This window comes from Paroedura picta, chromosome 9 (assembly GCF_049243985.1).
Source record: "Paroedura picta isolate Pp20150507F chromosome 9, Ppicta_v3.0, whole genome shotgun sequence".
NCBI classification, from domain to species: Eukaryota; Metazoa; Chordata; class Lepidosauria; order Squamata; family Gekkonidae; genus Paroedura; species Paroedura picta.
Genome location: NC_135377.1, coordinates 59429300 through 59443195, shown reverse-complemented (window position 1 = coordinate 59443195; position 13896 = coordinate 59429300). Strand labels below are relative to the sequence as shown.

General features: G+C 40.4%; 2 long non-coding RNA genes across 3 annotated transcripts in view; both read left to right on the top strand.

Annotated features, from left to right (window-relative positions):
- Positions 1 to 7248, top strand: part of LOC143845009 (uncharacterized) — a 69093-nt gene extending 61845 nt beyond the window's left edge. For both annotated transcript variants that reach the window (XR_013234215.1, XR_013234214.1), the window contains exons 5-6: positions 369 to 714; positions 3515 to 7248. This is a non-coding gene — a long non-coding RNA (uncharacterized LOC143845009). The remainder of the gene's footprint in view (positions 1 to 368; positions 715 to 3514) is intronic.
- A 3-nt stretch (positions 7249 to 7251) lies between these two features.
- LOC143845010 (uncharacterized) lies at positions 7252 to 12758 on the top strand. The gene is made up of 3 exons (XR_013234216.1): positions 7252 to 8218; positions 9811 to 9907; positions 10799 to 12758. It is a non-coding gene; the product is annotated as an uncharacterized LOC143845010 (long non-coding RNA).
- The last annotated feature ends 1138 nt before the right edge of the window (positions 12759 to 13896 follow it).

Below are 13896 nucleotides of genomic sequence, written 5' to 3'. Positions count from 1 at the left end.
CAATATAATTTGATTAGTTAAATAAATAATCAGCTATGTCCAGACATATAGGTCACCTACTTGCAAATTAGATTACTCTGTTTACTTGCGGGAGGGACCTTGATTAGTGACTAGTCCCCCCCCTTAGAACCTTCCATTTTTGGCTGACTGTCAAAACAGACATTGCATTTTTGAGCTCCTGTAACTCTTGCACCTTGGCTGTAAGAACTCTAAACATCCTTATACAATAGCATCTTTGCATAGAACCTTGAAGGTCCAATTCGGGACAAACAAACAAAAAACGATCTCAAGAAAACATACCTTGGAATCGGGCGATGAGAGGCTATGTAGTCTTTATTGATTTATCTCCTGCTTTTTCTCCCCTACAGGCTTAACAACTTTGTCTTCACTCCCTCCATACATGTGAAATAATTCAGTTTCAATCCACTTCCACAACTGCTTGCAAGTCTGCTGTTTCACACAGTAAAGCCCAGTAGCAAAGTGGACTGACTGTTCATTCTTGAGTGTGTTTGAAAACATGGAATGTGAACTAAGTGAAGCAAAGACAGTCCCTGGCCTATGGTCACCCCAGCACGTTTCCATGGCAGAGTGGGGTTTGGAACTTGGGCCTCCCAAATCCCACCCTGATGCTCTAACCACAATGCCATACTGACTCACTGACAGGTTTCACACACCTGGATGTTTGAGGACTTGGAATGGTCACCTCAATAGAGGGTGAGTACAGCAGTACTGAACCCAAAATGCCAACATCATAAAAATCCTTTTTTTGGGGGGGTGGGGGGTGGGAAGGGAATGACCCCAGAAGTATCAGTGCTTCAACTGCTTGTTAGATCAATCTGCAGAGAACCTTCAACTTAGAGTCAGAATGAATGGAGTGAAAAGAGCTGTGGGGGTGGAGTCAAGCTTCTGCAGCAAGTAACAAAAGGTCTGCAGCAAAATGGATTAGAAAAAGCCAAAGATTAGCAAGAAATGGCATGAGAGGAACATGGAGGAATCCCAAACCCAGGAGTCTTTGAAATGCTTTACTAGTGCAATCTGAAACAGAGTAATAAATAATCTTCTAAACCCACTGGCTTCAACTGCATTAGAATTACTTCTGTTTAGGACTGCACTATTGAGGACAGGACTTCTAGAATTGCCCAATGAAAACCAGCATATCAAGAAGTTCTGCACTGATTATATGCCAATTTTTCCATAGGCAGTGAGGTTTTGAAATTGGGGAGCATTCATACGTTTGCCCCAGGAAGAACAATGTGATTTTCTCCTCATCAACGTATAACTCCATTCTTGGAAAATACATGTGAGGTCTAAACTATAGAAGATATGTGGATGGTGGAGCCAAGTGTTATCGGCAGGCAAAAAAAAGGCATTGAGGGGAATAACAGCCCTATTGGCTTGAGACTGAGTGAAATGTCAAACCAGGGTCATGATGGTGGCACTATCTTTTCTTATGACATTAACAGGGTTAGAGGGACAAGTAGCCCTGAGAACCAAGAGAAGACACTTAAATGTATGGTGAAAGATAAAGTGATATTTTTAGACCAGACAAATTAGAAGAATGATGGTACGCCGAAAAGTGCTCAGAAATAAATAGTTGACAGTTAATTGAGAAAATAATCTTGTGTGGGCTAGATGCAGTTCTAAACTCATATGATCAAAAGTAGAAAAGGAAGTTGCCCTGAGCTGGATGGTCCAGGCTAACCTGATCCTGCCCGGTCTCAGAAGCTAAGCAGGGTTGGCCCAGGCCACTTCTGAAAGTCTCTTGCCTTGAAACCCCCATGAGGAGTCAGCTGCAACTTGAAGGAGAAGAGAGAAGAGGGGGAAAAAAAGATATCAGAATACAGAGGGATAAGAAAATCTTCAGTGCAATCCTAAACAGGCCTGCTTAGAAGTAATACTCTCCTAAGTCCCAATTTATGCAGTGGGATTGATTTATGGAAAAATGCTTTTAGGATTGGAGCCTAATTGTACAGTTCTAAGCAGGTCTACTGAGCCAACTCAAAGGGCTTTAATCCCACAAAAGTGTGTGTGGGGGGGTTGGGGGGCATTGCTTCATAACTCCTATCTTTCTTCAGACAGCAGGTTGAATTTCTTAGTATATGGAATGTGAACACGAGTGTGTATTTGGATATCTCTGAGCTGAAACAGGGCCTAAAACTCATTGTTTAGTTTTCAATCAGATAGATGGAATTTCAAGCACTATTTCAGAGGAGAAATATATGACTGTGTGCCCACAGTACAAGCAAAGGACATTAATATGGGCCAAGGACAACATAGTTAGTGTTCCTCCCTAATATATGAAGGGGGGTTGTTTTTTTCTTCACACAAACACTCAGTGATAGATCAATCCAAAACTTTGGTGCTAGCAGTTCAAAACTAGTTACAAATGCTTCAGGTCATTTGCACTGCTGAAATAAATATCACTTCTGCTTTTAAGACCCTCACTAGCTGATAGAGAGTCAAAATGTATTTTTCAAACAAAATCCGAACTGTTCATAATACAACTATGCAATTGGGCGCTTTACTGAGTGTTTGTGTGTCTTGTGCCTTTGCTAATGTCATGTGACAACACTTTCATTCAAGGTAAAGCAACATGGCAGCAATAGTATTGACTTTCTGTTTTTCTGTCACTGAAATGTATAAAATGGTTGCGGGTTCCCCCCCCCCTCTCCTGGACAAAATTGATAAAATATCACCTCTGCATTGTGAGCGTTTGTTCAGTGGTGCAATCAAGCTCTCATATTGTGGGTTGGGCCAATAAAGCAAAACATGCAGCATTGCCAAGATTTAAATAAATTGATCAGGCAGTCATTCTTGTCTGCTTTCCTGTCCTTGCTCATATTATGCAATTGCAGAATAAACTTCCTTATACTAGTTGAAAGGGAATCAGGTTCCAGGATTCGCTTTAAAATTTATATAAATGTGTGTGTGTGTGTAGGCACACCCATATACCCATTGTCATGATATATGTACATATACTTTTCAAGATGTTCCCATATATTCTGTAGATCAACATGCCTACATATCAGTGTATGACAATAACATACCAGTCTCAGATAAACAGGTAGACAGCTAAGCTAGCTAGCTGGATAGGTAGGTAGGTAGGCAGGCAGAAGACAAGACAGTTAAGCACTGACTGTGGACAGGGAAGGAAGCAAAGACAGTTTATACCCGTTATTCCATGAGTCCCACACGAGCAACTCTCCTTACCAACCAATGACAGTTGTGACTGACAGATGAAGAAGAGACATTTAAGCACTGACTGTGAACTGGGAAGACAGCTAAGAGAGTGAGCAGATCAAGGAGGATCCTCATTCAAGCAAAAAAAGGGACATAGTATCTATTAAAGAATAATTATCCATGCCTGGTTAAGAAGGGAAATAGCTTCCAGAAAAGATGAGTGATCCCTGGCCTGTGAATAAAGAAGGATTTTAGGAACTTGGTTGTATGGTCCTGCCTTCTAAACTTTATGTGTCAGTGAAACTCAGAATCCTATGCTTGAATGTTTCAGCAGAAACTGAAAAGAAAGCCCCTCTCCTCAAAGTTATAAAGACATTGTGGAACAGCAGAAACACTCGTTGGCAACAAATTAGATGGTGTTTGTATGATTACAAAGTTACATCAGTTTTGTTATTTGTTCAACTAATACATCCTACACTTGATTGCACCGGACCTTTTCTCCTCCAAGTTAAGTAACACCTTTTGTTTATTTTGAACATTCTAAAGTTTCTCATGTGCCATTTCAAAATCAGAACACAAGAAAGATATTTTGTCTCTTCCCTCTGTTGTTGGGCTGGGTTAGCATCTGTCTGTCTGTCTGCCTGTCTGTCTGTTCTCTCTCTCTCTCTCTCTCTCTCTCTCTCTCTCTCTCTCTCTCTCTCTCTCTCTCTCTCTTGCACTCCTCCACATGCAGCCAGCTGGGTGACCTTGGGCTCACCACAGCACGGATAAAGCTGAGCAGTGATATCAGGGCTCTCTCAGCCTTACCTACCTTACAGGGTGTCTGTTGTGGGGAGAGGAAAGGGGAGGTGACTGTAAACCACTTTGAGAATCCTTCTGATAGAGAAAAGAGGCATATAAGAACCAACTCTTCTTCTTCTTCTTCTTCTTCTTCCCTCTCAGACTCAGGTAGGTCAGCCATAGAAAAATAAGAATAAAGTTGATAATGGGGCTGCTCAGCAAGAAAGAAGACAGATGGGGGGAAAGTGAGGAAGAGAAGAGGGTGAGATCATAATAACTGGCAATTTAAAAATGCCATGAGGCATAACCATGCCATGGTTAGGTCTGCAGCAGAGTGGGATGAAGCATGCTGCTCCAAGCTTTTCAAGTGCCAAAACAGTTGTGCCCCACTCTGCTTAGAAAGGTTTGAAGGGGGGAAGAAAAAAGGACATCTCATCCCACCACACTGCAGGCCTCGCAAGGAGTGGTCCCTCGTGGAATGTTTAAGATGTCCTTGTTAGGTTTTAAAATGGCAGCAGTATCCTTGCATCAGACCCAGGGATGTCATCACATCTGGTTTGGTCCTCGTTCCTGTCCTTTGGAGGAGTGATACTTGGAAGAGCAATCAAGGCTGACACCTAGACAGAAGAACGCAATTGTGCTATAAAGCTCACAAGTGCCAGTTGTCTACTGCCCCTTGGAGCTGTCCAGGGTCTGGAAAATCTCATGCCTAACTTCCACCTGATCAGGGGCCCTAAGGCAGTATACATAACAATGTTAAAATACTTGAACAATGACGAACAACATTTTAAATAATAAAAGAATTCAATAAAACATACATAACCAAACAATGCCAGAACCAGGAAGGAAGGGCAATAATCATTACAGGGGATATGCCAACTGAAAAGTTTTCATCTAATGGCAGAAAACACTGATAGAGGGATAGATCAAGATGGGTGGCTGTGTTAGTCTGTCTGTAGTAGTAGCAGTAGCCCCTTCAGTCCAATAGCACCTTAAGGACTAATAAAATTTGTGGCAGAGTATGTGTTTGTGTGAGTCACTGCTCGCTTTTTCAATTCTCGTTGTTAGTCTTTAAGGTGCTATTGGACTCTTGCTCTTCTGCTTATAGAGGGAGACAGATGAACTTCCCTGAGGAAGGAGTTCCAAAGTTCTGAGAATGTTCTTTTTTGGGTTTTCACATTTCTAAATTTAGATGGTGGGAGCAACTGTCTGAAGCAGAACTCCAAAGAGTTCCAAAGTTCTGATGTTTCAACTGAGAATGGAGAGGACTCTGCATTGAGGTTAGGAGGTTGAAGAAGTTCATGTGTATCCCTGGAATTGAACTCAGGCCACAGAGGGTTTTAAAAGTCAGTACCAGGAATTTAGAAGCCTGTGTAGTTGGAGCGAAATTGGCGTATATGGTGCATATAAACCACTCCTGTCAGCACTTTGGCTGCATTATTCTGTACCAACTGCAGCTTCCAGACAATCTTCAATGGCAGCTCCACAGAACACATTGCAGTAATCTAATCAAGATGACACCACAGTAGCTACAGATGGCTCACCAGCTGAAGCTGATGAAAGGCATCCCTGACCAATACTGCCATCAGTTTATCTAGCAGGAGGCTTGGGTCCAGGAGCACCCCGAAGCTGCAAACTTGCTCCATCCAGGATAACATTTCCTGGGTCAGACCTTCCCCCCATCAGACACACTTCCATATTGTCAGCAATGAATGTAAGTTCTTTAGTTCTCATCCACTCTGAAACTACCTTCAAGTACCTGTTCATAATTCCCACAGCTTTCCTGGGATTTGCTGGTAGACTATCTCTGGATGACCTTTCCCAGAGGCTTTACATAGATACTGAAAAATATGGGGGCCAAGATGGACTCTTGGAGAACCTTATAGGTCAGAAGCCAAGGAGCAGAGCAGCTGCCCCACACCAACAGACTCTGAAATCCCTACTTGAAGAAGGATTGAAACCACCACAGAACAGTGCCTCCTGTTCCAGTCCTGAAAAGTGATCCAGAAGGATATCATGATCAATATCATTGAAAGCCACTGAGAGAGCCTTAAAGCTGGCCACCCACCACTGATTCAGTTACCTTGCTGAAGAATTATCCATTTGAGATTGGATTGTAGTTATTCAATTTTCCCGGGGCCATAAGAGGTTCTTGAAATGTATGTTATCCTCCCATCTGCTTTCAAGTGGTCAGCTACCTGATCCTACTGTCAACTGCATGCACCTTCATAGACATCACCTCCTGCTCCATCAGACCATGTCTAATACCAGCATGGTTCAGTTGTTTAAAACTGCTAAATTCCCTTGCTTAGCTTGATATGTTGGGCTGCAAGGTCCTCAGTCCTAGTTCTAAGACATCTTATGTATTAATGCTGTGTTTGTTGTGCATCAACAAATACATCCATCCAATGTTACAATGTTGACTTGGCAAATATACTTACATCAGTACTAAAGTTGGGAATGTTTGCCATTTAGATATGTTGTTTCCCAAAGCTGGTGAAATAATTCTTAATAAAGAATTAACAATGATCATAGCTTGGATACTAAATCTTTCAAAAGACCTATTTACACACTTCTAAAGCTACTGAATTACCTGAGTAAGAAAATACTGTTTTAGAATTAATAGAAACGTATGGTACATTGCACTTTCAACAGTCAATGAAATAATAAAGATATGGGAATAAAATCCTCTCTCAGCTCTTCGGAACTCACTGATGAAATAATCTGCAAATAAGATTAAAAGATTTCAGGACCAGTAAGATTGCCTCTCGTGACCTTAAATGTCATCCAAGTCAGATTTAATACTAGACACTGTATTTTGTTTTATTAATCCATTTTATAAGGTATAGGGATCATATATTATTACAATTTGTTAGGAGGGCTGCAGCTTATGAATGAAATTGCTTTGTGCAAAATGTTTTTATTTCCATGCTAGAGGCAAGACCTGTATTATAAAATAATTAATGCTGTATGGGAGCGGAAGCTCTTCAGGACTGATGCCTCTTTAATCTGGCACACAAAGGCCTAATAGGATGCAGTGGGCATAAATCTGTCGCCAGACAAATTCATATTACAGAGAAACCACACCATCTTAACAATGAGAGTAATAAAATTTGAAAAAAACAAAACAAAACACAAACTTAGCTTTTAAAAAGTTCTCATTGTATTCAAATACTGAAACTCACAGCTTTCATACAAGCAGTCACATTGGGCTTATAGATACTTTCAAAGACTGTGGCTAAAACCTTTAAAAATAATTATGAAATGTCTAGAAACTCTAGGAATTAAAATAAGAGGTTTTCTGTTTAGTGCTATCTCTGACCAGATGGTCCCAGTGGAATAGAACAATGTTATTGAACTAGGAGCCTGAGGACCAAACTCAATGTATTGGAAGCAGCCATATTTGTTTAGGTGTCTGTCCCGTTTATGTATAAAGTGTGTGTGTGTGAGAAAGAGAGAGAGAGGGCGGGAGAGTTTATGACAAGAGATATATGCAGGCAAGAAGTACTAAGTGCTCTTCCTTTTCCTACCATCTGTCTCCATGTTGTGTCTCTGGAGGTACTTTTCAATTCTTCTGGGCTCTAGGTGAGAGAACGCAATGGAACACAAAATAGTCAGGCTCGGGAAGCAAGAAGGTTCAGCTCCCCTCACCAACCTGCCTCTCTTGTTATAAAAGATTGACCCACCGTGCTTTGTACACAAATGAAGCAGATAGGTGAATACACAGAACAGACTTCCCTCACCATATGTAGTTATGCTCTGAAACATCTGGATTGTTCTACCTAACACCAAGTTTTCCAGTCCTCATAGTTTACTGTATATGTCTATTGCTCACTTTATATGCAATGGACGTACAAATTTCTTGTTCATTCTCACAACGATCTCGAGTGATGTGTTATTGTTCCCTTTCACAGGTGGCCAAATGAAGCTGACAGACAGACAGACAAAGAGATAGCAATTTGTCCACAGCTCTCTCATCACTCTGACCTAAGTATAGATTTGCATCCAGCTTCTGAGAGCCACCCAAGTCCATTCTTCCCTCCAATGGAGCCAAAGTGTTAGCTGAAGTTTCATCTGCCCAGAGAAAGCATGATATGTTTGCTTTTTGTTCCTCTGGCCCATATGGCAAACACCCCAGATTATGAATATACTTGATCATGCAAAACAGAAAGTTTAACTTGAATCTTTCAGTTCTTTTCCAGTTACTGTTGCGGCCTCACCTCTGTACAAGCATCTTATAGGCAGCCTGCGGCTTCAGGTACGTGAGTCTGAGCTAATGATTCTAAAATCTGCAGATACGTATAATAATGCTGACGCCATGTGTTAATGCTGAGACTATCAAACTCAGTAATCTTTTGCTTTCATTATAGTTGGGCCTTTACAAAGCTGGCTTTGGTTAATTTTCAAAGTAATTTTTTCTATATACCTAGGGTGTCCCCCAAACATACGGAGACCTCTATTTTGTCTGTCAGTGACCTGTTTGAATTGATTCCTTGATAAGTACGGGGGTCAGGACGACTTTCTTGATAAAATGTACATTTTCTCATTCTTTTGGACTACACGACGGACCATTCATTTCTGATTCGTATTTGTATATTTATTCATGAAGGGTATTTGAAAATGATGGTGACCATGGCCAAAGAGTTTGTAATCACTATGATGATTCAGAATTCTGGGAAGCCGCCATTTTAAATGGCCAAGTAGGAGGAATAACCGTTTGATTTGTTGTGCCACAACCGTAGCTTGATATGAACTCATAATAATATGAACTCATCTCCCCTCAGCTCAGGCTACATAGTGCTGAAGACATGATTTGTAACGACACTGCAGAAATTCTCAGACTTATTAAACAATTACGTTTTCAGTGAAAACTCATCAAAAATAAAAAGCTGATATAACAGTATGAAAAAATCACCAGAAAAAGATGATGGGAATGATGGTGGACAAGGAGAGATACCTTCTTAATTTTTCTTGAAACGCAGTAATTAATGCGAGGCTGAGAATGCAGCCTCATGGATAAAACAAGAAAGGATACATATACTGATTTCTGGACTCCTTTTGCTGAAAGTCTTTTATAGATATTGCAAAAATGGAACACAGCATTATATTTTTAAAACTCCTGGGAGACCACTGATAGGCATATTCTGTGTTCCCTGATCAGTTCCCTTATGTTGCATGAGACCATCAAAAAATACCCCCCCCCCATATTCTCTGTATGGTCCCATTTTATACAGACTCCATCTAAATCCTTACATAAATAGTAAAAATCCATCAGGTATCCAAATGCCTGTCTTTGTTCAAGACCCAGTAAATATATTCAGGTTTGTAAGGTCTTATCTTTGTTTCTTGTACTCAGCTGTCCCTGTATAAGAAGTCCTGCTGGGTCCATCTAGTCCAACCTCCTGTCTCACACAGTGGCTAATAATTTACTCTGGAAAGCCAGCAATAGAGCATAGAAGCCGAGGCTTTTTTGTGAAGTAGCCTTCTGCCCAAAACTCATAGACAATATGCACAGAGTGGAACTGGTAAACGTCTGACTTCCTAGTTCTAGTTCATTGTTTACTAGATGTTCCTCAGATTGGTTGTGTTGACTTAGATCAGGGGTAGTCAAACTGCGGCCCTCCAGATATCCATGGACTACAATTCCCAGGAGCCCTTGCCAGCATTCGCTGGCAAATGCTGGCAAGGGCTCCTGGAATTGTAGTCCATGGACATCTGGAGGGCCGCAGTTTGACTACCCCTGACTTAGATTGTGGGTCTGTGTGGGAAAGATGGAGTCTAAATGTAGAAGGAAAAACAAACAAATAAAAATCAGCTTGGAAGATAACTATCCTGTTCTCTCCATTCAAGAAAACTGAAGCAAAAAGTTCTCAAAGACTGAGCTTGTGAACAAAAAACAAATTTAGAGTCCAGTGGCATCTTTAAGACTAACAAAGTTCTATTCAAGGTATGAGTTTTTGTGTGCATGCACACTTCCTCATTTACAATGTCATGGAATGGAAGTAATTGGTTCATACTTATAGGCAAAATGAGTGGGTAAAGTAACATACAGCATAATGAAAATGGTTAACAGAATGTAATCCTCAATATTCACACTTAGCTGCTTGCTTACTCTAAGCACAGTTATTCAGTCTATTGGATTACTGTTTGGTTATGCCCAGTAGTTTCCAGGGGAAATCTGAGCACTCTTCATTTAGTTTGGCAACTGTGCTGTCTGTGACGGCTGCTTCGCTTCCCCCATTTCTGGCTAATCATTGCCAGCCATTTAGGATGTAGTGGGACTGTTAGAACCTATTTCCCCTCCCGCTTCTAGCCTGTGTTCAGCATTCTGCTTGAGTCAATGCTGCCTGAGCTGTGTAGATCTGATCCACTCATAAATTTATCACATTTGTTTGTTTGTCCCTAACAATGATATTTTGCTGGCCCAAAGCAAAACTTGATCCGAGGAGATCACAGTAGATTTGGGAGAGCGATAAGAGAGGGAGCAATGACACAGAAGGCGTGCATTTAGATGCAGAAGAAAGCTAAAAGGGTTTAATCTATTCCTTCAAAGAAAAGAGTGTTGTGGGGGGAGGGTTAAAGGAACCCTTCAAGAACCATACTTTGTATTAGTTCTGAAGGAAGGTTGACAAGTAGCTCAGCTCCTTATTTGGGTTTAGTCAAGATTATTACATTAGTGCAAGCTCTTTATTTTTGATGTCTGTCCCAGAGGCCATATGCTCATTCTTAGTGTGAGAGGAGAATGCTTTCTTTAAGTTTTCAAAATACGTGTCAGAGGGGGGTTGCAGTTTGGGAAAGTCAATGATAACTGAGCTAACTCTTCTTTTTTTTTTTACAGAAACATCATAGCTAAACCAATTGGCCTGAACATAATTTAGTCTGATCCTTACTAGAAATTATTTAACTTAAACATGTTTATTCTGAAGCGAGGATAATTTTTATTATGTTTAAGTTAAAGCTTGACGTTCAAAGGCTCCCAGCGCAATGGATGAGCGTACTGTGATGCTGAACAAGTATAATGTAACAAACAGCTAATTACTGTGAGAAAATTATATTAGCATATTAAGCTATCTACAGAGCTCTATATGTCCTGGTAGCACTTGCATTTGGCTCTAATTTAAATGCTGCAATTCAGTGGAAAACTTATACTCACATATTTGAAACAGACATACACAGCCTGGTTCAGCAGAAGAGATCTTCATGGGCAGCTAAGAGGATGTGGTGGCATGTCTGCTTGGGCAGCTGTATGGAAGCTGCTGGAAGCTTCTGGTGTCGCTATTTATTTATTTAATTATGTATGTATGTATGTACCCATTTATTTATTTATTTGTTTGTTTGTTTATTATATTTATATACCGCCCTCCCCGGAGGCTCAGGGCAGTTTACAGGAAACAGGAAAAAGATGCATATAACATGCATAACATGCATATAACAGGTGATAACAGCAATATCATAACAACAATAACCTTAACATGATAACCACAATAACATTAGAGAATGATGGAACTGCAAAAGAGCCTCAGCTCAACTCTTACTGGGACCCAGTGGGTTAGACAGATTAGTAGCAGTCGTAGTAGGATGAGGGGGGGGGGCTTGGGGGCCAATTTATTTTACGAATGACTGATATATAATGAGTAGCCATGGTTTTTATATTTGATCAGTGTCATGTTTGAAGTCTCTCATAAATACATGAAACTAGTCCATTCATGCACCTATATTTCATCCTTTATGAGGTGATGCAGGAAGGAATCTATGAAAATGATGGTCTTGCATCATGCGTCCTTCCTCTCCTCGCTAAGCCTGTTCAGTTTTTTTGTTATGTGATGGAAGGAGATCAATTGACTCCTCATGAAGCGAGGAGGCAGTGGAATGGATTGGACCAGAGATTCTTCCATATAGTTAAGAGTCTTAGGGCTCTTAATATTTGACTTAGACAATTTTTCATTCTATTGAAGCAATGTATACTCTCAATGGGAATTATAATATATTGTCAACCTATCAAAGCCATTTCCTCATCTTTGTTTCTTTTTATGACTTAGAGTCATTTAGGACAAACTTAAATTGGGCATTTTGTCATCCATTGAGCAGTCTTTATTAACAACCCTTGTAGGACTCTGTCACAGGCAGTTGCCACTTAGTGAAGTTTCCCAAACATATCTTCATTCTTCATGCTTGCTGTGCTTTATTACCAGCACCAGGTGTGAGCCAGGAAGACTTTACTAGACACGAATAACTAGAGAGGTCAGATGTCACTGTTAAAAGTAATAACGATTAACAAACAGAACAACAGAGTTGTGTTCTCACACGATCAGCTGCATCAGTGGCTTCCAGAAGAAAATGAAGTCATGCTCAAATTGTATAGTGATGAGTCAAGAAGTACATTGATTTATTACAGGAAGAACATCGTCACTTTTGAATGAACATTAGGCAACAGATTTTTAAAAAGCGCTTTCTCTTTCTCTGACTCAGGACATTCTTTATTTCAGTGCAACAACCTTGTGAGATAGATCTACTTCCTGGAGAGTTACTAACCCAGTTTTCAGCTTTCTGCAGGGCCTGCAAAATGGAGTACTTCCATCACGTCTATGGTTGAAGCCAGGGTGAAGAGAAGATCTATGCCCCCCCCACAAAGGAGTAGTATTCCACCACGTGCCATCTGTGGTGGTCAGCTGCTCTCCTGCCTCCCAGTGGGGATAGGTGGTGGGTTGGTTGCCACCGTTTTCTGGTAGTTTGTATTTTAATTATTGGTTTTAGGGGGGTTTAGGGGAATGTATTGTTTTATTCTGTAACCCACAATGAGCCGGCTTTGCCGAGAGTGTCAGATAATAAATCCAAATAATATTAATAATAATAATAATAATAACAATAATAATAATAATAATAATAATAATAATAATAATAATAATAATAATAATAATAATAATAATAATAATGTGTTTCATGAGTGGGCAAGAATGTATACTTGGATGGAAACCTGTATGCAATATACCTAATATATCACGCAGGGTTTTATTTATAGCACTTGTTACATTTTTATGATATATTTCACTGGTCCGGTCTGAATGCAAAGCTATCGTGGAATAATGTTTATTGCATATGGGATAACTGTTACATGTTAACACAGTACACAAGGAAGACAACCCCCCAAAATGCACGTAGAAAATGAGACGTCAGGAAAAACTGATATAGCCCAGCACTCTTTCTGACATGCTGCTTTTCTGTGTGTTAGGAACCATTTCCCTTTCTATGCAGCACTATGGAACCATCTCCTTTCACCCCAGCTCTGGTCTTCGCTTTGCCTGGTACAGTAGTGGTAAATTTTATTCAGGAAAAAGTGACATCATGCCAACACTGCAACATGATTCCCTGTCACTTCAGTGGAAGTGAAGTCATGCATCTCCAGTGACACTATCAACCCCCCCATTGTAAAGCCATAATATAATAACACCGTAATAATGTCATATCTGGTTATGGACTGGAAGTGATGCTGTGGTGTCATGTGATCGCATGTGATTCTGGCCCCATTCCTCAAAGCTCCCGGAGGTTACCGGTCCTGACAAATCTACCACCACCTGCTCTCTAAAGAGATACAGGCCAGAAATACTTTTAACATGTTATTTGATATTTATGTGAACTAGGCGTTCATTGTATAAAAGTGCAAAACAATCATGATTTCTGTTAGTTTTAATGGATTTGATATGTTGGCTTAAATAGGACCAGTTTGGCTCTGGTCTAGTTTTCATAATTCAGTGACGGATACTGGCTGTCCACATAGGCTTCAGCTGAGAAACTAACAGAGCAATCCTGAAGACACATTCCTAGGAGTAAGCCACATTGAATAGACTTGAATAGGATTCTGTGTAGACCTGCTCAAGATGGCACTGCAAGGCTTATTCACATGAACAATAGCTAAAGTGGTAAATCTGTTGTTAGACT